Source organism: Odocoileus virginianus, chromosome 20 (genome assembly GCF_023699985.2).
Source record: "Odocoileus virginianus isolate 20LAN1187 ecotype Illinois chromosome 20, Ovbor_1.2, whole genome shotgun sequence".
In the NCBI taxonomy this organism is placed as follows: domain Eukaryota; kingdom Metazoa; phylum Chordata; class Mammalia; order Artiodactyla; family Cervidae; genus Odocoileus; species Odocoileus virginianus.
The window spans coordinates 22538824-22563618 of NC_069693.1; the positions used below are offsets into that span (position 1 = coordinate 22538824).

Below are 24795 nucleotides of genomic sequence, written 5' to 3' on the forward strand. Positions count from 1 at the left end.
CACTGTATGCACAACTTGGAAACATAAAGGGATCCTTTCCCTTTTTATGAGTCAAGTGCTATACAAATGTGGGATGAAAGGGGCAAAAGAGAAAAAAAAAATGTATGCTTTTAATACAAAAAATTCACATGTACAATTTTATACATACCATAAGAGTCTCAAAATTATGGTAGTATATGAGGCTAAAATAAGTAGTAACTGGCTACATTTCTTAAAAACAAACAAAAAAAATTAACAGTTACATCCTGTGTTTGTTCTAGAAGCTAAATAATCCAAGAAGACAAATTCGAAATCAGACTATCGAAAAGGCACAGAAAGTAATCTTATTAGTTGATATTTGTTTCTGTTAACAATTTTAAACAGAATTTTAAATTCTGCAACAACTTTAAATCAAATTCAATGAAAGGAGCATTTTTCTTCCAAAAAGAAAATTTACATTACCCACTATAGCTTAAAATTAATACAATGGGTCAAAATTCTAAGAAAGAAAAGTGGTTAAATTTGGTCTTAACCTTTGGTTAAAATAAATTTTTAAATGCCTGTCTAATATTAATGGCTGTGCAACACTCAGTTTTTCCACATGAGTTATACCTTTTAAAATGTAATTTTAGCAAATCGGCAGCATAGAGTAATAAGTCCAAAGTTCATCTCACTTCCTCCGTAATATTAACCAGGGTTTCAATGGAATACTCTGCTTTGATTTAGGTTAGTAGCCCAATGTTTTCACATAACCAAAATCTGAATTAAGTATTAGTTGGGTCATATGATGATGCCATTGCTGTATCTCAAAAACAGCCAAATCTTGGCAATTTCATGTGTTTTGACTAATACGAGTTTTTTAGACAGTTCAAACTCCAGAAAACAGCAAATACACACAAAAAATTGTTTACATGATGTGAAAATACATGTAAAAAATGTTTCCAAAGGAAACAATTAAATGCAAGGTATAAAGAGAAATAAAGATAGTGGGCTTTATTAGAAGGGGAAAAAAATCAGGCAGTTCAACAGGTTACTGAAATCCTGGTAGTGATCGATAAATCGACTTCTGCTTCACCTTTTATGAAGAGGCTGTACTTAGCAAATCACTGTGTAAGCTGCCTCAATAACAGGACTCCTGCTATCAAGTTTATGTGAAATGATTCCAACAAAGAAATTAATTTCTTCATGACAAGAAAAGGTTATCCGAAACGGGGAAAACACAGGAGACTGAGCTTTCTGCTAATAAAACAGACAAGTATCAGTCTAGGCACTGAATTCAGAGCTGTTTTATGCTCTGCAAAATCTGAATTCCTTGTAGTTCATCTACTACCATTGCATTAGAGACATATACACACATACACATACATGCATATGTAGATACATACTTGCCTGTTACCTGTTTTTGCAAGTTTCCTAGTTTCAGCACTGAAAGTTTCATGATCTAGAAACCCAAGCCTAGGCAAACTGGGGAGATTAGTACCCTAATGTACAGCTCTCAATCCAAGCACCTTGCATGTATGTGCTTACGTGTATACACATAAGCATACACATAACCCCCATACACTCACCATCCTAAGACCTCCAAAATGGTTTCCTACAACTTATAATGAATTTATTAACTCTTTAGAAAATAAGTGGTGTTATAAAAATAATCTAAAAGCTGTTACATGTTTTATGACTATATTAATAAAATTTGTAACTAGCAGTGATCAAATCTGAGAACGTAGAAACACCCATTCATCACAAGCCATCAGACCTACCCTTTCCTAAGAAGTTTCATGTTTCATTCATATGTTGATAAGCATAAACCTCTTACAATTATGCTCTGTTTTACAACTATGAGGAAAATCTCTGGCATTCTATAGGTTCAAATCTCAGCTTCACCACTTACCAACAATGTGGCTTTAAGAGAAATTACTTGACTTATCAATTCTCTACTTTCTATTATAGGGTTTTCATGATTATTAAATGATGCAATGTATATAAAATGCTTAGCATAAAATTAATTCTCAATAAGAGTTACTTATTACTATCATTGCTATTAGTATATTGTACAGGTAAGAACTTGCAAGTGCACTGAAGGAGGCAGTCACTCATTCCTGTCTTCTTTGATGGAAACATTTTCTATTAAAAACAACTTATTTCCTTTTATAATATTAAGATTTTCAGAATTATTCTTTCTGAATGTAAAAACTAAGAGAATTCTCAATAGTTTACAAGGTTGTCCTTATAATAAGATTAATTACTTCTTTACATGGAACTTCTTCCAATTACTGAATTTCAATATTGGATATAACAGTACAAGAAGAGAATAAAAATCAAAGCTCCTTGCTACTTTAATAAAATATAATATTTAATGGGCTAAAATACAGGTGGTAAAGTTCTAACTGTACTAAAAAGAACAAGTATAAAAATTAAATCAAACTGGAGTCAAATTATAGAGTTTGAGGAAATTTTTAAAATCATCTAATCCAATGCCCTCATTTTATAAGACCCAGGAAAGGTGATTTGTACCATGTTATATGGCCAGAATCAGAAATAATACAAGAATTCAAGTCTCCTGACACCTACTGCAATTATCTGTTAACATGCTTCTCTCCAAATCACAAGGAAAATCATGAGAAAAATTCCTTTTCCAAAATTTCTAATAGAAATTATCTTTGAAAACAAAGATAATTACGGGGAAATGTGACGAGAAAGATGAAGGAAAAATAACTAGTATTGGATTGGCTGAGAAGTTCCTTTGGTTTTTTTAGATAAAAGTAAAAGACACATTTTTTGTTTTCACCAAGAACTTTATTGAACAATGTATTCACCGTGTTGTTGCACTACTTTCTACCATTATGAAGACAACTTCATAATTCAATCTTCCCAAAACCTTTCTATCCTTTTGAGCAAAGAACTATTCCAGGTGCCTTTTACAATCTTCCAGGAAAGTGAAATTCTTCCATTAAGAGATTTCTGTAAAGACAGAAATAAATAGAAATCCAAAGGTGCAATTTCTGGTGAATACAGCAGATGAATCAGATGTTCCCAGCCAAGTAACAGTTTTGCCTGGTCATCAAAGAAACATGCAATCTTGCATTATCCTGATGGAACATGTGTTTTCTTCTGACTAATTTCGAATGCTTTTTTGTCATGTGCCGCTTTCATTTGGTCTAATGGGAGCAGTACTTGTTGGAATCAATCGTTTGGTTTTCCAGAAGGAGCTCATAATAGAGGACTCACTTCCAATTCTACTGTATATACAACATCACCTTTTTGGATGAAGATTGGACTTCAGTGTGGTTGGTGGTGGTTCATTTTGCTTGTCCCATGATCTCTTCAGTTCCACATTATTGTACAGTATTTACCTTTCATCACCCATCACAGTTTGTTTTAAAAATGGAACATTTTCATTAAGTTTAAGTGGAGAATTGCATGCAGAAATGAGACCAAGAAATTAAGAAGGTTTTTTCACTTAACTTATGTGAAAGCCAAACATTAAAGTAAATAATATAACCAAGCTGGTACAAATGATTTTCAATTTCTGATTTGGACATTTTGAGTATATTTTGAGAGCTATCTCCTTCATGGTATAACACTGACTGTTCTCAATTAATGTTCGAGTTGATTGCTATCAACTTCAACTGGTCTACTTGACAGTGGAACAATGTCCAGTGAGAAATCTTCAGCATGAAACTTTGCACACCACTTTTGACATGTTCCATCAGTCACAGCACTTTCTCCATACACTGAACAAATCTTTTTCTGTGCGTTTCAGTTGTGTTTTTATCTTTCTTGAAATAATAAAGCATAATATGCCAAAAACATTACTTTTTCCTTCCACCTTCAATATTAAAATTGCTACACAAAATTCACCAGTTTTGTGAAGTTTTTTTTTTTTTTTAAATGAACACTGATATGACAGCTGTCACAATAAAATCTAACAAAATTGTTTCACATGAAGTTAAAGACAACTAAGCACTACCAGAGTTATCTGATAGGAAAAGCCAAAGAAACATTTTGGCCAACCCAATATTATGTCATAGAAAATATACTTCGAAGTCTAACAGAGCCAGCTCTGTCATTTCTCCCTTCTGCAACAACAGCCAAAGTACTTACTCTGCCTGATCTTCAGGTTCCTCTTTTGTAAAGTGGGAATAATACCACCTAGAACAAATAACATATAAAAATGATTAGAACAGTACAAGTTGGGAGTCACACTACCAAACTTAGAATTTTAAAACCACAACCTACTTGTTTGACCAAGTTATATAACCTTTTTGAGCTACATAAAGTACTTTAGCACAGAACATGAGACATAAAAATTGCACCAAGTTTTAATTTTATCAATACTATATATAAATCACCAGGCACTTAGTTGGCAGTGAATAATAAAAATAACTACCACCACCAAAACACCTGCTTTTAAAAATAAAATAGATGACAAAGATAACATGCTTTATAAAATTCAGTGTCATCTATCATAAATATGCCTACATATATAAAGCTCATTAGACTGGGATTAAATGTCAATTTTTATAAGTACATTAAGAAAGAGAGCTCCAGAAAAATATCTACTTCTGCTTTATTGACTATGCCAAAGCCTTTGACTGTGTGGATCACAACAAACTGTGGAAAATTCTGAAAGAGATGGGAATAACAGACCACCTGACCTGCCTCCTGAGAAATATGTATGCAGGTCAAGAAGCAACAGTTAACAACAAGACTGGTTCCAACTTGGGAAAGGAGATTGTCAAGGCTGTATAGTCACCCTGCATTTAACTTATGTGCAGGGTACATCATGTGAAATGCCAGGCTGGATAAAGCACAAGCTGGAATCAAGATGGCCAGGAGAAATATCATAACCTCAGATATGCAGATGACACCACCCTTATGGCAGAAAGCAAAGAACTAAAGAGCCTCTTGATGAAAGTGAAAAAGGAGAGTGAAAAAGTTGGCTTAAAACTCAACATTCAGGAAAGTAAGATCATGGCATCCGGTCCCATCAGTTCAGTTCAGTTCATTTCAGTGCAGTCACTCAGTCGTGTCTGACTCTTTGCAACCCCATGAATCGCAGCACGCCAGGCCTCCCTGTCCATCACAAACTCCCAGAGTTTGCTCAAACTCATGCCCATCGAGTCAGTGATGCCATCCAGCCATCTTATCCTCTGTCGTCCCCTTCTCCTCCTGCCCCCAATCCCTTCCCAGCATCAGGGTCTTTTCCAATGAGTCAACTCTTCACATGAGGTGGCCAAAGGATTGGAGTTTCAGCTTCAACATCAGTCCTTCCAGTGAACACCCAGGACTGATCTCCTTTAGGATGGACTTGTTGGATCTCCTTGCAGTCCAAGGGACTCTCAAGAGTCTTCTTCAACACCACAGTTCAAAAGCATCAATTTTTCGGTGCTCAGCTTTCTTCACAGTCCAACTCTCACATCCATACATGACCACTGGGAAAACCATAGCCTTGACCAGGCGGATCTTTGTTGGCAAAGTAATGTCTCTGCTTTTTAATATGCTGTCTAGGTTGGTCATAACTTTCCTTCCAAGGAGTAAGTGTCTTTTAATTTCATGGCTGCAGTCACCATCCGCAGTGATTTTGGAGCCCCCCAAAATAAAGTCTGACACTGTTTCCACTGTCTCCCCATCTATTTCCCATGAAGTGATGGGACCAGATGCCATGATCTTAGTTTTCTGAATGTTGAGCTTTAAGCCAACTTTTTCATTCTCCTCTTTCACTTTCAACAAGAGGCTTTTCAGTTCCCCTTCACTCTCTGCCATAAGGGTGGTGTCATCTGCATATCTGAGGTTATTGATATTTCTCCCGGCAATCTTCATTCCAGCTTGTGCTTCTTCCAGTCCAGCGTTTCTCATGATGTACTCTGCATATAAGTTAAATAAGCAGGGTGACAACATACAGCCTTGACGTACTCCTTTTCCTATTTGGAACCAGTCTGTTCTTCCATGTCCAATTCTCACTGTTGCTTCCTGATCTGCATACAAGTTTCTCAAGAGGCAGGTCAGGTGGTCTGGTATTCCCATCTCTTTCAGAATTTTCCATAGTTTATTGTGATCCACACAGTCAAAGGCTTTGGCGTAGTCAATAATAATCCAGAAATAGATGTTTTTCTGGAACTCTCTTGCTTTTTCGATGATCCAGTGGATATTGGCAATTTGATCTCTGGTTCCTCTGCCTTTTCTAAAACCAGCTTGAACATCTGGAAGTTCTCAGTTTATTGCTGAAGCCTGGCTTGGAGAATTTTGAGAATTACTTTACTAGCGTGTGAGATGAGCGCAATTGTGTGGTAGTTTGAGCATTCTTTGGGATTGCCTTTCTTAGGGATTGGAATGAAAACAGACCTTTTCCAGTCCTGTGGCCACTGCTGAGTTTTCCAAATTTGCTGGCATATTGAGTGCAGCACTTTCACAGCATCATCTTTCAGGATTGGAAATAGCTCAACTGGAATTCCATCACATCCACTAGCTTTATTCATAGTGATGCTTTCTAAGGCCCACTTGACTTCACATTCCAGGATGTCTGGCTCTAGGTGAGTGATCACACCATCGTGATTATCTGGGTCATGGAGATCTTTTTTGTACAGTTTCTTCTGTGTATTCTTGCCACCTCTTCTTAATATCTTCTGCTTCTTTTAGGTCCATACCATTTCTGTCCTTTATCGAACCCATCTTTGCCTGAAATGTTCCCTTGATATCTTCAATTTTCCTGAAGAGATCTCTAGTCTTTCCCATTCTATTTTTTCCCTCTATCTCTTTGCACTGATTGCTGAGGAAGGCTTTCTTATCTCTACTGGCTATTCTTTGGAACTCTGTATTCAAATGGGAATATCTTTCCTTTTCTCCTTTGCTTTTCGCTTCTCTTTTTTTTCACAGCTATTTGTAAGGCCTCCTCAGACAACCATTTTGCCTTTTTGTATTTCTTTTTCATGGGGATGGTGTTGATCCCTGTCTCCTGTACAATGTCACAAAACTCTGTCCATAGTTCATCAGGCTCTGTCTATCAGATCTAGTCCCTTAAATCTATTTCTCACTTCCACTGTATAGTCATAAGGGATTTGATTTAGGTCCTACCGGAATGGTCTAGTGGTTTTCCCTACTTTCTTCAGTTTAAGTCTGAATTTGGCAATAAGGAGTTCATGATCTGAGCCACAGTCAACTTCTGATCTTGTTTTTGCTGACTGTATAGAGCTTCTCCATCTTTGGCTGCAAAGAATATAATCAATCTTATTTTGGTGTTGACTATCTGGTGATGTCCACGTGTAGAGTCTTCTCTTGTGTTGTTGGAAGAGGGTGTTTGCTATGACCAGTCCCATCACTTCATGGCAAATAGATGGGAAAAGAATGGAAACCATGACAGACTTTATTTTTTTTGGGCTCCAAAATCACTACAGATAGTGACTACTGCCATGAAATTAAAAGACGCTTGCTCCTTGGAAGAAAATCTATGACCAACCTAGATAGCATATTAAAAAGCAGAATCATTACTTTGTCGACAAAGGTCTGTCTAGTCAAAGCTATGGTTGTTCCAGTAGTCATGTATGGATGTGAGAGTTGGACTATAAAGAAAGCTGAGTGTCGAAGAATTGATGCTTTTGAACTGTGGTGTTGGAGAAGACTCTTGAGAGTCCCTTGGAGTGCAAGGAGATCCAACCAGTCAATCCTAAAGGAAATGAGTCTTGAACATCCACTGGAAGGACTGATGCTGAAGCTGAAGCTCCAATACTTTGCCTACCTAATGCGAAGAACTGAGTCATTAGAAAAAACCCTGATGCTGGGAAAGACTGAAGGCAGGAGAATGGGATGGCAGAGGATGAGATGGTTGGATGATATCACCGACTTGATGCACATGAGTTTGAGTAAGCTCCAAGAATTGATGATGGACAGGGAAGTCTGGTGTGCTGCAGTCCATGGGGGTCACAAAGAGTCGGACACGATTGAGTGACTGAACCGACTGACTGATGTTATAAATATCAAGCAAATAATTCTATAGTGACATATTTAAGAAAATCTGTTGCTTTCAGAGTATTAAATTTTAAACCTCTCAGTTCACAAGTCAGAAAACATGATATAAAGTCAGAAGTTAGGTAACAGCAGAAGTATTACAAACAATGAAATAAAGATAAAATTATAGCATCAGTACATTTGAAAATCTGCAGAAGACTGTATACAGAAAAATCCATATGTTTATTATGACATGGTTTTCATAAGTTCCTAATCAAAACTATAATAAAAGGAAAAGAAACAGTAGGAAAACACATTCAACATATCACAATTTAAGAGAACCAATTCCCTGGTGATTAGAAAGATCTATCTCTGAACTGGGTGGAAAGGCATGATTCCTAAATCCAAAGGGAAATTAAAACCACAAAGTTTAAACAAAACAGCATGAAAAAAAAAATCAATACCTCACAAAATAAAAAGGAATAATTTAGTTTTCAGCTTTCTCTTTACAAAAATTCTATTTTTAGATCTGATACAGTGGTTTAAGATGCTATCATGTCTTCAAGCTCCAGTTGTAGGAAAATACCTGTTTATCTCTGCTAGTTTTAAAGATAAATAGTAGATTTTGTATTTAAGTTACAATGTGGAATACTTCAGAGTAACCTTATGCCAAAATGGCACATTTCTGAGGGATGCAAAGGTATTCAATAAAAAGCTTTTAAAGGCATATTTTTAAACTTGCAGCAGGAAAGCTTTTCTGTGTCAAGACAGTAATTCTTTTAACAGCATTGATCAAAATGTCATTCTTTTATGAGTGTACAATACCTTTTAATGGCATACAACAAGCCATTAGGGTTATACACCTCTGTACAGCAGACAGCTTACTGGAAAAAAGGGAACACTGGCCAAGATACAGTCAGTAGGTTTTATGCTTCTAACAGGCAACCTTTTCCCCCCTAGCTGCTTCATTGTGAAGTCCACAACTGAAATTATCCAAAGATTAAGTGTAAGCTCTCTTCACTTCTGTAATTTAGAAGTATTTTCACAGAGGCATAAACTGCAGGGTCTAAACTGTATCTTTGTAGATACCATGGGATGGCCTTGAAAACTGCCTCTCACCAAGGGCCAGTGAGAAATTATTCATGAAGATTAGAAAAGAATGACGGTTTTATTTACTTTGCTACTTTCTGGGGAAAGAAGAAAGTGAATTTAAAAAGTGTTATGAGATAATCACTTTTCATATTTATTTATAAAGCCAAATAGTAAAGGAACATTAAAGTTATAAAATATTTTACCATAAAATATCTATCTTCATCAACTAACGTTGATTAGGTAATTTTTCGTAAAGGAAAACTATTTAAAAATCATCTTAAAACAAGTCCTCGTCTTTGGGACATTCAGGCTTTAGGAGAGAAAATAAATTCTGAAACTACTTATAAAACTTAATCACATGATTGTACAAACTCGCACAAAAAAACTTTCATCAATTTACTAAATTTTTAACCATGCAGGAAATGAAGAGCTATGGGATAGAACATAAACAGAAAGGGAAATTATTCCTGATTTTCATGTTAAACCTTTATGTGTTTTTCACTGTTAAAGCTAATATGACTTGAGTATAAGTAAATTCTTAGAATAACATAAATATCCCAGATATTAATATATTGACTGCAGCCTAAATCTCTACCTTCTGAAAACTATTCAAGGCCTTTACAGAGCTTAAAAAAATGTTACTAGTAATAATTACAGTCCAGCACCAAAAAATAAAACTCAACCTTATAGACAATATCAGATGAATCTCATAAAGCTTTTTCCTAAAAGAAAATTTAAAAAGTAGAAGAATCTATCTCCTTTTAAAGGTGTGAGTGTGTAGGCGAGGGTGTGGGTATGTGGATGTATAATGGAAAGACAATGGTAAGAAAATAAGAAAGGTTTCTTTCCAAATTTTATCAAATTTTCAGGCAATGTAGAGAACAAGAGTATCTGCACTGACTGCATCATTGTGAAAGTCACTCAGTTATGTCCAACTCTTTTTGACCCCATGGACTATACAGTCCATGGAATTCTCTAGGACAGAATTCTGGAGTGGGTAACTGTTCCCTTCTCCAGGGGATCTTTCCAACCTAGGGATCGAACCCATGTCTCCCTAATTGCAAGCGGATTCTTTACCAGCTGAGCCACCAAGGAAGCCCCGCTCTTTGTGACCCCGTGGACTATAATGAAAACAATTGAAATGCAAAGTAATAAACAAAAACATTTAAAAATCATCCCAGTTGATAAAAATAGTTAAAAAAAAAAGTAGAAGTACCAATACAAAAATCTAAATGAAAGTGAAAATTCAGAGAAGGCGGTGGTGCGCTGAATCTGCTTTTGCCCATTTTAAACAGAGTTAAGATGTACAGATCTGGCTTGGAATGAAGGAGAGAAGACAAATAAAAATACCACCTAAGAGTCTAACAAGAGGTCGTCCACCCAAGAAGCTAAGAACTCGGTTACTCCCTCAAAGTAAAGGTGATCCAAGAGTCTGGGTTTAAGGGACTATAAGGAAAGCTGTCTTGGAAATGAGCAAAACAGGAGAAAAAAGAGCAAGAAGTTGCAACCACAATCTAGCACTCAAGTAAATGTACGCACCCAATTCACATCACCTGAATGGGTCCAAATAAATAAACAAACATAAAATGGCATGCAACTAGTCACACTTCAAGAAGCCAGAATGCAACAAACACAAATGTTAACTGGTGGAACAAACTTATTAAATACACAAGTAAACAAGGCACTGTGAAAGAGAACCAGTAAAAACAAACCTATAAGGATTTCATTTCTTGGAATTATCACAAATAGATTATATAAAACCCTGTTTGATATGTTTACAATAATTTTTAAAGGGAAAAAACATCTTCACAGAACAGGGAAAAAAAAACATGACATAAAATGTTCACAAGACATTTATACAAATTAAATACACAGTAGTCGAAATTTTAAAACCTAGTCAAGAGGTTTTCACACATTATCTCAGTAGATACTAACCCTCCCAGTAAAAAATAGCTATAGAAAGTAGGTAAAATATGGAAAACAACAATGTGAAGGTATTAAAGAGCTACCAAAGGCAGTCAAGAAGTATAAAAGAGAAGTTTAGAAAGCTAAGCTCAACTTTCAGCATGGGCTTTATTAAGTCACTGGTCAATCCTCAGACAGGAGGCAGAGACGCTAAGCAGAACCGTTAGTAGTAATCACAAATAGGGGAAAAAATTTTGAAGTTTCAGCACTCGGTCTTCCCTGGTGGCTCAATCGGTAAAGAATCCACCTGCAATGCAGAAGACTGCCTGCAAGTTTGATTCCTGGGTGGGGAAGATCCCCTGGAAAACCCACTTCATAATTCTTGCCTGGAGAATCCTATGGACAGAAAAGACTGGTGGGCTACAGACCATGGGGCCGCAAACAGTTGGACATGACTGAAGCAACTTAGCACACATGCACACATGTCTTAGGGAAACACAGCTTCTAGGGGAGAGGACAGTGAGTGACTTAAAAGTGATATTATTTGGATGTTTGGTGGTAAGGAGAAAGAAGAAAGCAAGAGGGAAATAAAAAATGATCCTTCAGAAATAAAAGGAAGCACAAAATTAAAGAAAGGAAAACGTTCTCACCTTCCAAACAAATGCACCATAAATTTAAAATACTGCCCTTCATTATAGCAACAGAATAGGGTGCTTTTGAACTAAGAAACTTTGTAAACCTTCTCACAACTTTCTATACAAACTAGTATCACTGGTCAAGAAAAACAAAACTTTTAAAATGGATCAGAAAACAGTAGGCAACAACAGTAAAAAATTATGAAATAATATAGAAAATAAGAACAAAAACTCTTCAGCTGATGAACACTCCTCTCCAAAAACAAAAAGGAAAGGAAGAAAGAAAAAGAAACCATAGAGAAAACTACAACAATGTCTCAAATTGAACCATATATTGTTAAACCAGTATTTATAGATATTTTTCAAAAACCTTAAATCAAATATTCAATAATTCAGAACAGAAATAGAACAGAATTGGGCAAAAATCTTCACTTCAGGAAGATGTGAAATAAGAGATAACTGGTCTCATGAAAGAAACTGAGAAGACAAAAATTAATTTAGAAATCAAAAATAAATTATAAAGTACTCACGAGAGAAAAGGATTGAATGAAAATATAAGGGGCACTGAACAAAAGCCTGAATATAACCAAGGGAATAAAACAAAATGAAGGGAGAGTGTAATAAAGATCAGGGAAACGTTATAACATACCAGAGAAAGAAAGAGGACCCAACATACATAAAATTAAAGAGCTAATATTTAAAACTAATAAAAATAAACCAAAATAAGAAAACACATGAATATTATAAAGGTCTAAGAAGGGCCTGGGAAAACTGATACAAACAATTCTGAGATCTATGAAAAACACATAATTAGACTTTAAAGATAGAAAAAATTATTTGGGATCACTTGCAAAGGAAGAAAAATCAAACTGGTATCAGACTACTGAGCAGTAACCTACAAATGAAGATAGTAGGAAGGTAGGAATCAGATTATTTTATTTAAACTGATGAAATTGAACAGTGAAATCCTAAGCAAGCAAAAGAGGGACAAAAATAAAGGCATTATAAATAATAATATCAAGATAACCACTAGAACAAAAATATAAACCTTCCAAAATGCCAAGGAAAATACAAAAAGGGAGGAACATTATACAAAATGAAAGCAAGAAAATGTAGTAACATATACATGTGTGTGTATGTGCTCAGTCACTTCAGCTGTGTCTGACTCTTTGCAGCCCTGCAGACGGTAGTGCTCCAGGCTCCTCTGTCCATGGGATTCTCCATGCAAGAATGCTGGAGTGGATTCCCATGCCCTCCTCCAGGGGATCTTCCCCACCAGGGATTGAACCTGCATCTCTTACGTTTCTTGCATTGGCAGGCAGGTTCTTTACTACTAGCACCACCTGGGAAGCCCCATAATATATATACATATATATTAATATAATATTTTGCTAGAATTGTGTCATATCAATAAATATACACTGATTTACCACTCCTATTAGAAAAAACTCACAACTTTGAATTACCTCACAAAGCCAAACAACTCTAAAATGTATTAGAGAAGCTCATCTAAAAGAAAGTAATTCAATTATTAAAAATACAAGGGCTAGACAATGTATTCTATACAAACAGAGCAATAAGAAAGTAGGTATTGCAATTCTGATATCAGACACAGTAGAACTAACACCAAAAGCACTGCATACTAAAAAGAACATTTTATGATCTAAAAGCCAATTCAAAATAAATATATAATAGGAATATCTATGTGCCAAATAACACAGTGAGTACCATGATAAAATAGAATCAAGAAGATGCAAAAAATAAAGAAAACAAAAAGAAGACATAAGCATACCAAACTCAATATAAGTATTCAAAAAATATAAAAGGATGAGGAATATATAAACTAAACAAGCTATGTGAATATCTTTAAACTCCTGTAACAAGTAATTTCCTTTTTAAGTACATATGAAACTTTCATAAAAATTGACCAAGTGCATGTGTCTCAAAGAAAGCTTCAATGTGTTCCATAAAGTATAATCAATATAAAAATATTTTGATCATACAATAGAAGTAGAAATTAAAAACAAAAGATTATTTCACCAGATAGTAATAAAATTTTATAGCAATGTCTTTGGTGAAAGGGGAAATATAAACTGACATACTAAATGGTATAGTTAGATTTTAAACAACTAACAAGATCAAGAGCTGATGTGAATGTAGAATAACTAGAACAGTCATATGCTGTTTATTGGAAAACAAATGAAAACTTTGGGCAAAAGTTTGGTAGTAGTTTAAGATGTTAAACATTTATCATATAATTCATAGGTGGTCATCCAGCAAAAGTAAAAATCTATGACCACAAAAAACCTGTAGGAAAATGTTTATGGCAGCTTTATCACTAACAGCCAAAACTGGAAAAATCCAAATGTCCATTAACTGGCTAATAGATAAACAGATTATGGTACATATGTATAATGGAGTACTACTCACACACAAAACATAATAAACTGATACATGCAACAACATGAATAAATCTTAAATTCATTTGCCAACTGAAGGGAGTCAGATATAGGCTGCATACTACAGAATTCTATTAACATGATATTCTCAAAGTACAAACCTACAGTGGCAGATAGCAGATCAGCAGTTGCTAGGGAATAGGTATGGGACCTGAGAAATGATGATAAAGGATCATAAAGTAACTTTACAGACTTACAGAAATATTCCATATCTTGATTATGGCAGGAGTTTACAACTGTTTATATTTGTCAAAACTCATAGAACTATATTCCTAAAAAGTGAATTTTACCATATGTAAATTAAGCCTCAGTAAAACTGACTTCTAAAAAAGAAGCAATCAGGGACTGGGGAAAAAAATTACATACAGGAGAACAAAGATCAGAATGACTCCAAATAATCTTACAACACAAGGCAGAAGGCAATAGAATATTAAAGTACTAAAAACATTATATATCCACATTAAAAATAAATCTTTTGGGCTTGCCTGGTTGTCTAGTGGTTAAGAATCTGCCTGCCAGTGCAGGGGACATGGGTTTGATCCCTGATCTGGGAGGATTCCACATGCTGGGGAGAAACTAAACCTATATGCCACAACTACGAAGCCAGTGTTCTAGAGCCCGTGGGCTGCAGCTGTAGCTACTGAGCCCGCAAGTCCTAGAGTCCATGCTCTGCACCAAGACAAGCTACTGAAACGAGAAGCCAGTACATCTCAATGAAAAGCAGCCTCTGCTCACCTTAACTAGAGAAAGCCTACATACAGCAATGAAGACCCAGTGCAGCCAAAAATAAATAAATCTTTCAAAAATGAAAGTTAACCAAAAACATTTTCAAGTAAAAACAAAACAAAAACAGAATCCATTACCAACCAGCCATACCATAAGCAATGTTAAAGGAATTTCTTCAGATTGAAGAAAACAAATGAAAATTTGGATCTACAAGAAGAAATGGGCTTCTCCGGTGCCTCAGATGGTAAAGAATCTGCCCACAATGCAGGAGACTCGGGTTCAATCTCTGGGTGGGGAAGATCCCTTGAAGAAGGGAATGGTTACCCACTCCAGTATTCTTGCCTGGAGAATTTCATGGACAGAGGAGCCCGGGGAGGTCGCAAAGAGTTGGACAACAACTGAGACACTAACACTTCACAAGAAGAAACAGAGTGCCAGAAATGATAAGATGTAGGCAAATATTAATAAAATTTACTCTCATTTTGTTAATTCCATTAAAACCTCCTCACAAAGAAACTGCCAGACTTGGATGGATGCATGCTGTTTTCTATCAAATCTTTAACAAAAAATATTGCTAATCCTATACAAAATCTTTTAAGAAACAGAAAAGAATATAACACATCTCAGATCATTTAAAGTAGTCAGACAGCACTGCCCTAATGTTAAAATCAAAAAATTAAAATAAAGCAAAACAAAGACCAATCATCCTTATGAACACTCTAAAGAAAAAAAAAACTTTAAGATCACATTAAAAGATAAAAACAATCAGGATATACTATGTTCATGGATGGAAAGAATGAATACGGTAAAGATGACAGTTCTTCCCAAATTAATGTAGAATATACATATTAATTCCTATCAAAGCAATTCCTGTCAAAACATAAGAAGATTTCTCACTAAAATTAATATAGAAAATCAAAGAGCCAAGAATAAATAAGAGAACGGCTTGGTATGGGAGTAAGGGGAGCAGTTTAACCTACAGAATATACTGTCTTCTTTCAGAGATAAGGTAATTAAAACACCATGTTATATGTGCAGGGTGAGGCAAATGAAATAGACTAAACAAGCTCAAAAACAAAGGCAAACATATATTTATAAAAACTGTATGGGAACATGACATTACCCATTCAGTGAAGAAAGGATATCTTATTCCAGGGCTTGTAAATTTTTTCTATTAAGGGCCACATGGTTAATATACTAGGCTTTGAAGCTCATATAGTCTCTCTCACAACTACTCAGTTCTGACGTTGTAGCACAGAATCAGCCAGACAACATGTAAACAAGTGGATGTACCTGTGTTCTGATAGAATTTCATTTACATAAACAGACAGTGGACCAGATTTGGCCCATTAGCATGTTTTACAAATAGCAACAAAAAATTTTTAGTTAAAATCATTTTTCACACATAATATACAAAACTGAGTTGCAGGTGAAGTAAAGTTTTAGTGCAGAAAAAAAAAACTTGATGATGTAAATTATATTCAGGACAAGCTACTGGAATTCCACAATAAAAATCATTTTAATATAAGGCATCCAAAACATTAAGGCACAAAAATTACTTTAAGTCTTTAGGTTGATCAAGTATTTTCCTAATTAATGTAAAAAGATACAAAATCTCAACTGTCAATGACCTTCCTACAATTCTAGAAAGCACTTCAGTGACTTCTCTAAAACTCTCAACCCAGTGCTCATTTGAAAGTGCTAATACAACTGCTTCAAGGTTTCTCACTTTCCCACTTTCTTTAGAACAAGTCTCAATTCAGAAATTAAATGATGGCCATTTTAAAGAAGTAGAACATTTAGCTGCTTTGGCTGTTTGTTTCTACTTTTAAGAAATAGAAATACACTTCTAGAATACTTGACTGGAGTTCTTCTGTATAGATTTAAAACTCCCTGAAATTGATACAAAAAATTTGCCTATATGTATCATATTGTACACAAAAGCTTCAAGGTTTTTCTTGCTTCTTAAAGGAGATTATGCTCCTCCATCTCCCCCAACCCCAAGAAAGTTAAACTCTGTTAAACCTTGGTTCCAGAGACTGGACATACAGAAAATCAAGTTGAACTATCAAATTAGAAAGAAAATAGAGGATATTCATAGTTATAGGCAGGGGATATCAGACAAAATGTTCATTCATACTATAGAACTCCTTAAAGTGGTTCTGAATCTTAACTTGAAATTCAATAGATGGAGTCGTAGTGACGGGAGTCAGATCATAATAGACACATAAGGTTAATGAAGAGAAGACTTTTCAATGGGAGCTTGTTTTGCTTTTTAATGTTTTTAATGATCAAGCCTCAGAGTTTCATTTTACTCCAAAAGATCTATTGCGTTTGTTCTAAGATCCAGACAGTACTCGCAATGCCAATATGAAATGTATGTGTCAACAGGGTCCGAGCAAGAACAAAATAATCATGTTTTCGACGGGAATTCGCTCATTCAGAGTCAGTAAGTTACTTAGGGTCAAGATCTTACATTTCTGTAGCATTTTATACAGAGCTTGCACTTGCCGCTTTCCACGGGAACTTCACTGCGTCTCAGTTGGGAACAAGTGGACAGCAGCAACCTATTCCTTGATAAGGAAAGTTCTGGACTCAGTTTGTGAGATGTGGGGGGCTTCCCAGGTCGCTCGGGAGTTTCCCACCCTATTACGGGCAGGTAGAAAGTTCCTGACAGTGTGGGTGATGAAGAGCAGAATATAACTAGGAAAGAGGTAGGAGGGTAGGAATGAGGCGGGAGTCAAGTACGCTTGGGGGAGGTGTAAGCACGTCAGAGTTGGAGGGTTGGAAGGTGAGAGACAACAGTTCGTGAAAGAAAAGGGAGGGGAGACTCCCTTCAGGAGCGACTGAAGCGGGGCGGGAGCGTCGTCTTTGAGACGCGAGGAAAACGTCGTGAGGGAAGAATCCAGAGGCCGTGAGGAGGAGAACGGTGAGCCTGCCTCAGGAAGGGAAGTTCCAGCCCGACTGAAGTCCCCCATCTAGAGGCGACCTGTTTAACGCAGCGCCCCTGCTCCTCGGCCGCCCTTTCAGTCATTCTCCCCTCAGGGTCTCTCACCACCGAGTTTGTTGGCTCCCGCAAGACGCCCAGAACCATTGTCACCTCGTGAACTGTCCGCGCCACAAATTCAAATCAGAGTTCCTGAGCCTAGCGCTCCGAACTTCTCCCAGAGTGAAGGACAGATGGACCAATGGAAGCCCCGCTGGCCTCAGACGTACAAGGTGGTGGGCGGGACGAAGGGACGGGGTGGGCAGAAGAGCGTTGTCCTGACGACGGCTTCCGGTGCGGCGGTGACTTACCGCCGGAAGGCGAGAGTCCGCGGGAAAAGCGGTCTTGTTAGGTGATCACTGTGGTTTGGGGCTCAGGCGGTCTCCTCAGGAGTAACCGCGGGCCTGAGCCACGGTCACGCCACTGTCCTTCGTTTCCTTTAGCCTTCTCGCTCACCAAAAGATTTTCCCGTCCAGTTATAAAGTGCAAGTTGTTTCCCAAAGGTAAGCGTGTAGTATAACACCAACCCCTTGTTTTTTGAGGGTAACGGAAACTTGAGTCCACTTTGTCACCAGGGAGCGGGTACTAAAAAAAAAAAAAAGAAAAAACTGAAAATTTGGATTTCTAAACATTTAGCAAAGTTTTACCGTGTGCATTTTTACTGTATTGTACGCAGTTTGTAGTCTTGAAATATTGGGTGCAATTTGAGTTACAATTAAAATTCTAGTTCTTTAGGACCTGCAAATTTCATCTGAACCGGGTATATTAAAGACCTTTAATTTTAAAATTTTATGTAACCATCTAGAAGCTTCTCTAACTTAAGTTCTTAATTTCCCATAAATCTCAAGTTAGATAGTATAAGATGGGCAGGTTCTTTGAGTTCAAGCCATTGCAAGAATCAAACTAATTCAGCTGAGGTGCCTCCTTTCATAGAGAATCACTTGCATCTAAAATAATTAAAACCAGATGCTAAGCATGGCTCCTTTAGTTCAATGTGTATCTCTTGGCGATAATAGTCTCACTTCAGTCTCTCCTTTATGGAAGAAAGTAAGCGCTGTTGAAATGATGGAGGAAAAATAAGGCTTTTTACAGACAATTATTTAAAAAAAACTAAAAAAATTTAGGAGCTTTGAAACACATGTTTTAACAAAATTCGTTGTTAAATTCTTGTCGCCAGAATCTAAAAGGAAAAGTTCATAACTTATCTGCTTATCAAGAAGAATTTCTTCCTTTACACTTAAGACAGGGAAACATTTATGAAAGCTTAGATCTATGTGTTTAGGTTCCTGCCAACGCTTTTCTTAAAATTCCAACTTCAAAACTCCCTGCTAATGAGCACTTTTCCAGCAGCTTGGATGAAACATTCTAAATAACTTCCTCAGCCTGGAGGTTAGAAATTTCATTAAATAAAAAATTAAATATATTAGAATACTTAGGTATGAAACATTAACGAACTGAGTAACATTCTTCAGAAGAAGAAGCACTTAAGAAAACATAGGCCACCTGCGTTGTGGAGTCACCTAAAATGATGAGATTTGATAGATAGGTGAGAGATCAAAAAATGGCCAGATTTCAAAAGAGAATGTTCTGTGAGCTGCTTATTGCACTCATAGACCATTTGAAAATAAAACCAACTCTCAGCAGAAGCCCAAGAGGCATTAGAGATGAACTAGACTATCCTTTGGATGTCAGTATTGTACTGAAAAAGTCAGTTACACTGTTATTTATCTTCAGGGGGAAATGCCTAAATTTTATAAGGATTTAGAACTTTAAAAGTGTATAGTGACTATAGAGTTTAGAAAGGAGACTTGAATCTAAGTTAGATGAACCTGGGAAGACGGTGTTGTCTATAGTAGCATTTGACTTTGTACTCTCCATTCCTCTTACCTAAACGTCCTCTTACTCCTGCTTTTTTGAATCTTATCTCTCAATACCCAGGTCAAATTCTGAGTTTTCCTGAGCTGTAACTAGTAGTTAACTGTCTCCTTCAGAACATCTATAGAATTAAAAATACACTGTTTATTTGGCTTTTTTTCTTTCCCTTTAGGCCTGGTAATGTTTTTCTCATTTATGTTGATGAATGTATCTTACATATAACTTGCCTTATCTGTTGGATTCTAAGCTACTTAGGGTTTTGTTCACCACTGTACATGGCAGAATGACTTGAACATGGTAAACATTCTTTTTAATCTTTTTTTCTTTTTTTTGTCTGTGCCGGGTCTTAATTGCACCTTGGGGGATCTTCATTGCTGAGTGTTGGATCGTTATTGCCAGGTGCGGGCTCTTCATTGCAGCCTGTAGGATATAGTTCACTGACCAGGGATTAAACTTGGGCCCCCTGCATTGGGGGCACAGAGACTTAATCACTGGACCACCAGGGAAGTCCCAGTAAACATAATTCTGATGTAAAAATGCCACTGTTAATATTATATATAGTGGCAGCTGCATTAGTTTGCTAGGTTTGCTATAACAGAATACCACAGACTGAGAGTGTAAACAACAGAAATTTATTTTCTTACTATTCTGGAGGCTGAAAAGTTCAATACTAAGGTATCAGCAGGGATAACTTCATTCTGAGGCTTCTCTCCTTGGCATGTAGTTTTGCCTTTGTCTTCACATGGTCTTTAATTCATGCCCACCTGTGTCCAGATTTCTTCTTATAAGGACATCAGTCATAACTAGATGAGGGCCCATCCAAAAGACCTCATTTTAATTTAATTACCTCTTTAAAATCCTTATCTCCAAGTTGGTTGCATTCTGAGGTACTGGGGATTAGGACTTCAGAATATGAATTTGGGGGTACACAGTTCAGTCCATACAATAATCAGCATTCAAAAAGCAGAAATGATTGGCAGTAGTTGTCCATTAGCACTCTCATCTTTAGACCTGTAGATAACATAATTTTGTACCTTAAGTTTGTGTAGGATAATAGGGAATGGAAGTGAGGTTGCTCAGTTGTATCCGACTCTCTGCGAATTCTCCAGGCCAGAATACTGGAATGGGTAGCCTGTCCCTTCCCCAGGAGATCTTCCCAACTCAGGGATTGAACCCACGTCTCCCACATTGCAGGTGGGTTGTTTCCCAGCTGAGCCACAAGGGAAGCCCGGGGAATTGAAGAGCCTGTGGTAAATTAGAGAATATTTGCCAAAGACTTTCAAATTAAAATTTGTCAAAAAACAGAAAACACAACCCACACACATACACCGGCATGCCACACAATCCTGGGTCATCCAAACAAACAAACAGCAACAACAAAACAAGCAGGCTGATTGGTTTTGGCCCATAGGGGGCTGGTTTACAAAAACCACCAGCATATTTCATTTGGAATCTATAACCTCTTAAGTGGATACTGGACATATTAAGTATATTTTTCCATATCCAAAAGACATTTTCTCCAGACCCCATTTGTTCACACATAACTTTAAGTACCTGCTTTGTTGAAGGAATTGTACTAAGTGCCTCACTGAGGTTAAATCCATAAATTTGTCCACATATATATGATTGTTACAAGGACATCCAGTTTTTGATTAAGTTTACAAAATGCGTGGGCTTCCCAGGTGGCACAGAGGTAAAGAATCTGTCTGCGAATGCATGTTCGATCCTTGGGTTGGGAAGATCCCTTGGAGAAGGAAACGACATCCACTCCAGTATTCTTGCCTGGGAAATCCCATGGACAGAGAAGCCTGCTGGGCTACAGTCCATGGGGTTGCAAAGAATCGGACACGACTTAGCGACTAGACACCACCACCACCATAAAATGCACAACCATGCATAATTTAGTATTTTGAGTGGTACAGGTTTATCCTATAAGTGAATTAGAACTGTGAAAAAAAATCTTTGAGATTATGTGCTCTGAGAAGGTCAAGGCTCTGATCTTAAGTACAAGTGGAGAGGACAGGACACATATATGAAAGTAATTATAGTGCAAGATAAAAATGAGACCATAGGAGAGTTATAAAGTACTGTGGGAAATTAAAAGAGGAAAAGATTTCTTCAAGGTTGGTGTATTACTAAAGTTACTTAATGCAGTTAGAATTATTCTTTTTTATAGCACTTGGTACTTCTAATATAGCATTAATCAATGTGTTGTATCTGGAGAAACAAGACTCCAGTATTCTTGCCTGGGAAATCCCATGGGCAGAGGAGCCTGGCAGGCTACATTGCCATGGGTTTACAAAACAGTTGAACATGACTTAGTGGCTAAGCAACAACAAATGTCTTATATATTATTTGCATATGTTCACGTTTCCCCAGTATAATCTGAAATACTCAAGAATATTTTAATCTTTATATGCTCCAGTCTTATGTTTAGGGAGAAGATAATAGCAACTCACTCCAGTACTCTTGCCTGGAAAATCCCATGGACGGAGGAACCTGGTAGGCTGCAGTCCATGGGGTTGCTAAGAGTTCAGACTCAACTGAACGTCTTCACTTTCACTTTTTACTTTCCACTTTCATGCATTGGAGAAGGAAATGGCAACCCACTCCAGTGTTCTTGCCTGGTGAATCCCAGGGATGGGGGAGCCTGGTGGGCTGCCTTCTATGGGGTCTCACAGAGTCAGACACGACTGAAGCGACTTAGCAGCAGCAGTGTTGTTTAAAAGTATCAGGGTCACCTGGGTAACTTTTTTTTAAATTAGAAGATAATTGCTTTACAGTGTTCTGTTAGTTTCTGCTATACATTGTGAATCAGGTATGCAGAGTTGCTTCAGTCGTGTCTGACTCTGTGTGACCCCATAGACGGCAGCCCACCAGGCTCTGCCCTCCCTGGGATTCTCCAGGCAAGAACACTGGAGTACATACATTCCCTCCCTTGTGAACCTCTCTCCCCTGCCTCATCCCACCTCTCTGTGTCATCAGAGAGAACCAAACTGAGCACCCTGTATTAGGTTGGAACTTTTTAACAGTAAACTTTTTTCAACTCTGGCTCTGTAGATTCTAATTTAGTAGGCCTAGAGAAATGGTAGAGAATCTCTATTTTTAAAACGTTTCTCCCACTTAATGATTCAGATTATCAGCCCCACTTAGAACCTTCTGCCTTGAAGCACCTGGTATATAGTATGCTCTCAATAAGTTCTTGTCACATTAAATGAGTGGAGTTGTGATTTAGTAAGATGAATAAGGCCCCTGTGTGTAGGATGAATTAGAGTGGAAAATATCCTAGAGGCAAGGAAATCCTATTACACAAGTCCAGCTAAGAAGTGAAGCAGCCTTAAACTAGAGTAGAGGCCATAGGAAAGGAGAGAAATAGATGAGAAATGTTGAAAAGATAAGAGTCTACAGAACTAGGTAAACTTTATATAAGGCACTAGTTCGCAAAACAGTGTGGCTAAAATTTACATGAGGTGTTTATTTCATAAGCAGGTTGCTGGACTCTATGTATGTATTCCTGTTTGCTTGGTCCAGGGTGAAGCACATGAATTTGCATTTTTAAAAAAAATTTATACTGGAGTATAGTTGATTAACAGTGTTGTGTTACTTTCAGGTATACAACAAAAAGATTCAGTTATGCATATTAATATATCCTTTTCCCATTTAGATTATTACAGAATATTGATCAGTACTGTGCTATTGAGTAGGTCCTTGTTGGTTATCTGTTTTAAATATAACTGTCAGTTCCCAATTCCCAATCTGTCCATTCCCCATCTTTCCCCTTTGGTAATCATAAATTCATTTTCTACGTCTGTGAGTCTGTTTCTGTTTTGTAAGTAAGTTCATTTGTATCAGTTTTTTTTTTAGATTCTGCATACAAGTGGTATCATACAATATTTGTCTTTCTCTCACTTCACTTATTAAGATAATCTACAGATCCATCCATGTTGCTGCAAATGGCATTATTTCATTCTCTTTTTTTATGACTGAGTAGTATGCTTTTGTATATATGTACCACATCTTCTTTACCCATTCATCTATTGATAAATATTTAAGTTGCTTCCATGTCTTGGCTATTGTAAATAGTGCTGCTATATATATTCTGTTGCATGTATCCTTTCAAACCATGTTTTGCTTTTTTTTTTTTTTTGATATGAGCCCAGGAATGGGAATGCTGAATCATATGGTAGCTCTATTTTTAATTTCTTAAGGAACCTCCACACTTTTCTCCATAATGACTGTTTAGTTCACTTCAGTTGCTCATATCCAGCTCTTTGCGACTCCGTGGACTGCAGCTCACCAGGCTTCCCTGTCCATCACCAACTCTCGGAGCTCGCTCAAACTCATGTCCATCGAGTCAGTGATGCCACCCAGCCATCTCATCCTCTGTTGTCCCCTTCTCTTCCTGCCTTCAATCTTTCCCAGAATCAGGGTCTTTTCCAGTGAGTCAGTTCTTCACATCAGGTGGCCAAACTATTGGAGCTTCAGTATCAGTCCTTCCAGTAAATATTCAGTACTGATTTCCTTTAGGATTGACTGGTTGGATCTCCTTGCAGTCCCAGGGACTCTCAAGAGTCATCTCCAACACCACAGTTCAAAAGTATCAATTCTATGGTGCTCCGCCTTCTTTATGGTCCAACTCTCAACATCCATACATGACTACTGGAAAAACCATAGCTTTGACTATATGGACCTTTGTTGACAAAGTAATGTCTCTGCTTTTTAATATGGTGTCTAGGTTGGTCATAGCTTTTCTTCCAAGGAGCAAGTGTCTTTTAGTTTCATGGCTGCAGTCACCTTTTTTTTCCAAGGAGCAAGTGTCTTTTAGTTTCATGGCTGCAGTCACCATCTGCAGTGATTTTGGAGCTCAAGAAAATAAAGTCTTTCACGGTTTCCCTTGTTTCCTCATCTATTTGCCATGAAGTGATGGGACCAGATGCCATGATCTTAGTTTTCTGAATGTTGAGTTTTAAGCCAACTCTTTCACTCTCCTCTTTCACTTTCTTTCTTTTCTTTTCTTTTTTTTAGAAATTACAGCACTGTTGAGAGAAAAGAGGTGTTCTTTTTTTTTTCCTTTATTTTTATTAGTTGGAGGCTAATTACTTTACAATATTGTAGTGGTTTTTGCCATACATTGACATGAACCAGCCATGGATTTACAGGTGTTCTCCATCCTGAACCCCCCTCCCACCTCCTC

The 24795-nt window shown here is 37.0% G+C and overlaps 2 long non-coding RNA genes across 2 annotated transcripts in view; one reads left to right on the plus strand and one right to left on the minus strand.

Moving 5' to 3' along the window:
• Window positions 1-2759: 2759 nt before the first annotated feature.
• On the minus strand, window positions 2760-17932 carry LOC139030046 (uncharacterized). The gene is made up of 3 exons (XR_011482361.1): window positions 17796-17932; window positions 4084-4131; window positions 2760-2940 (listed from the first exon to the last, which is right to left on the minus strand). It is a non-coding gene; the product is annotated as an uncharacterized lncRNA (long non-coding RNA).
• A 59-nt stretch (window positions 17933-17991) lies between these two features.
• LOC110134211 (uncharacterized) overlaps window positions 17992-24795 on the plus strand; it is a 129269-nt gene continuing 122465 nt past the window's right edge. The window contains exon 1 of the long non-coding RNA XR_011482360.1: window positions 17992-18229. This is a non-coding gene — a long non-coding RNA (uncharacterized lncRNA). The remainder of the gene's footprint in view (window positions 18230-24795) is intronic.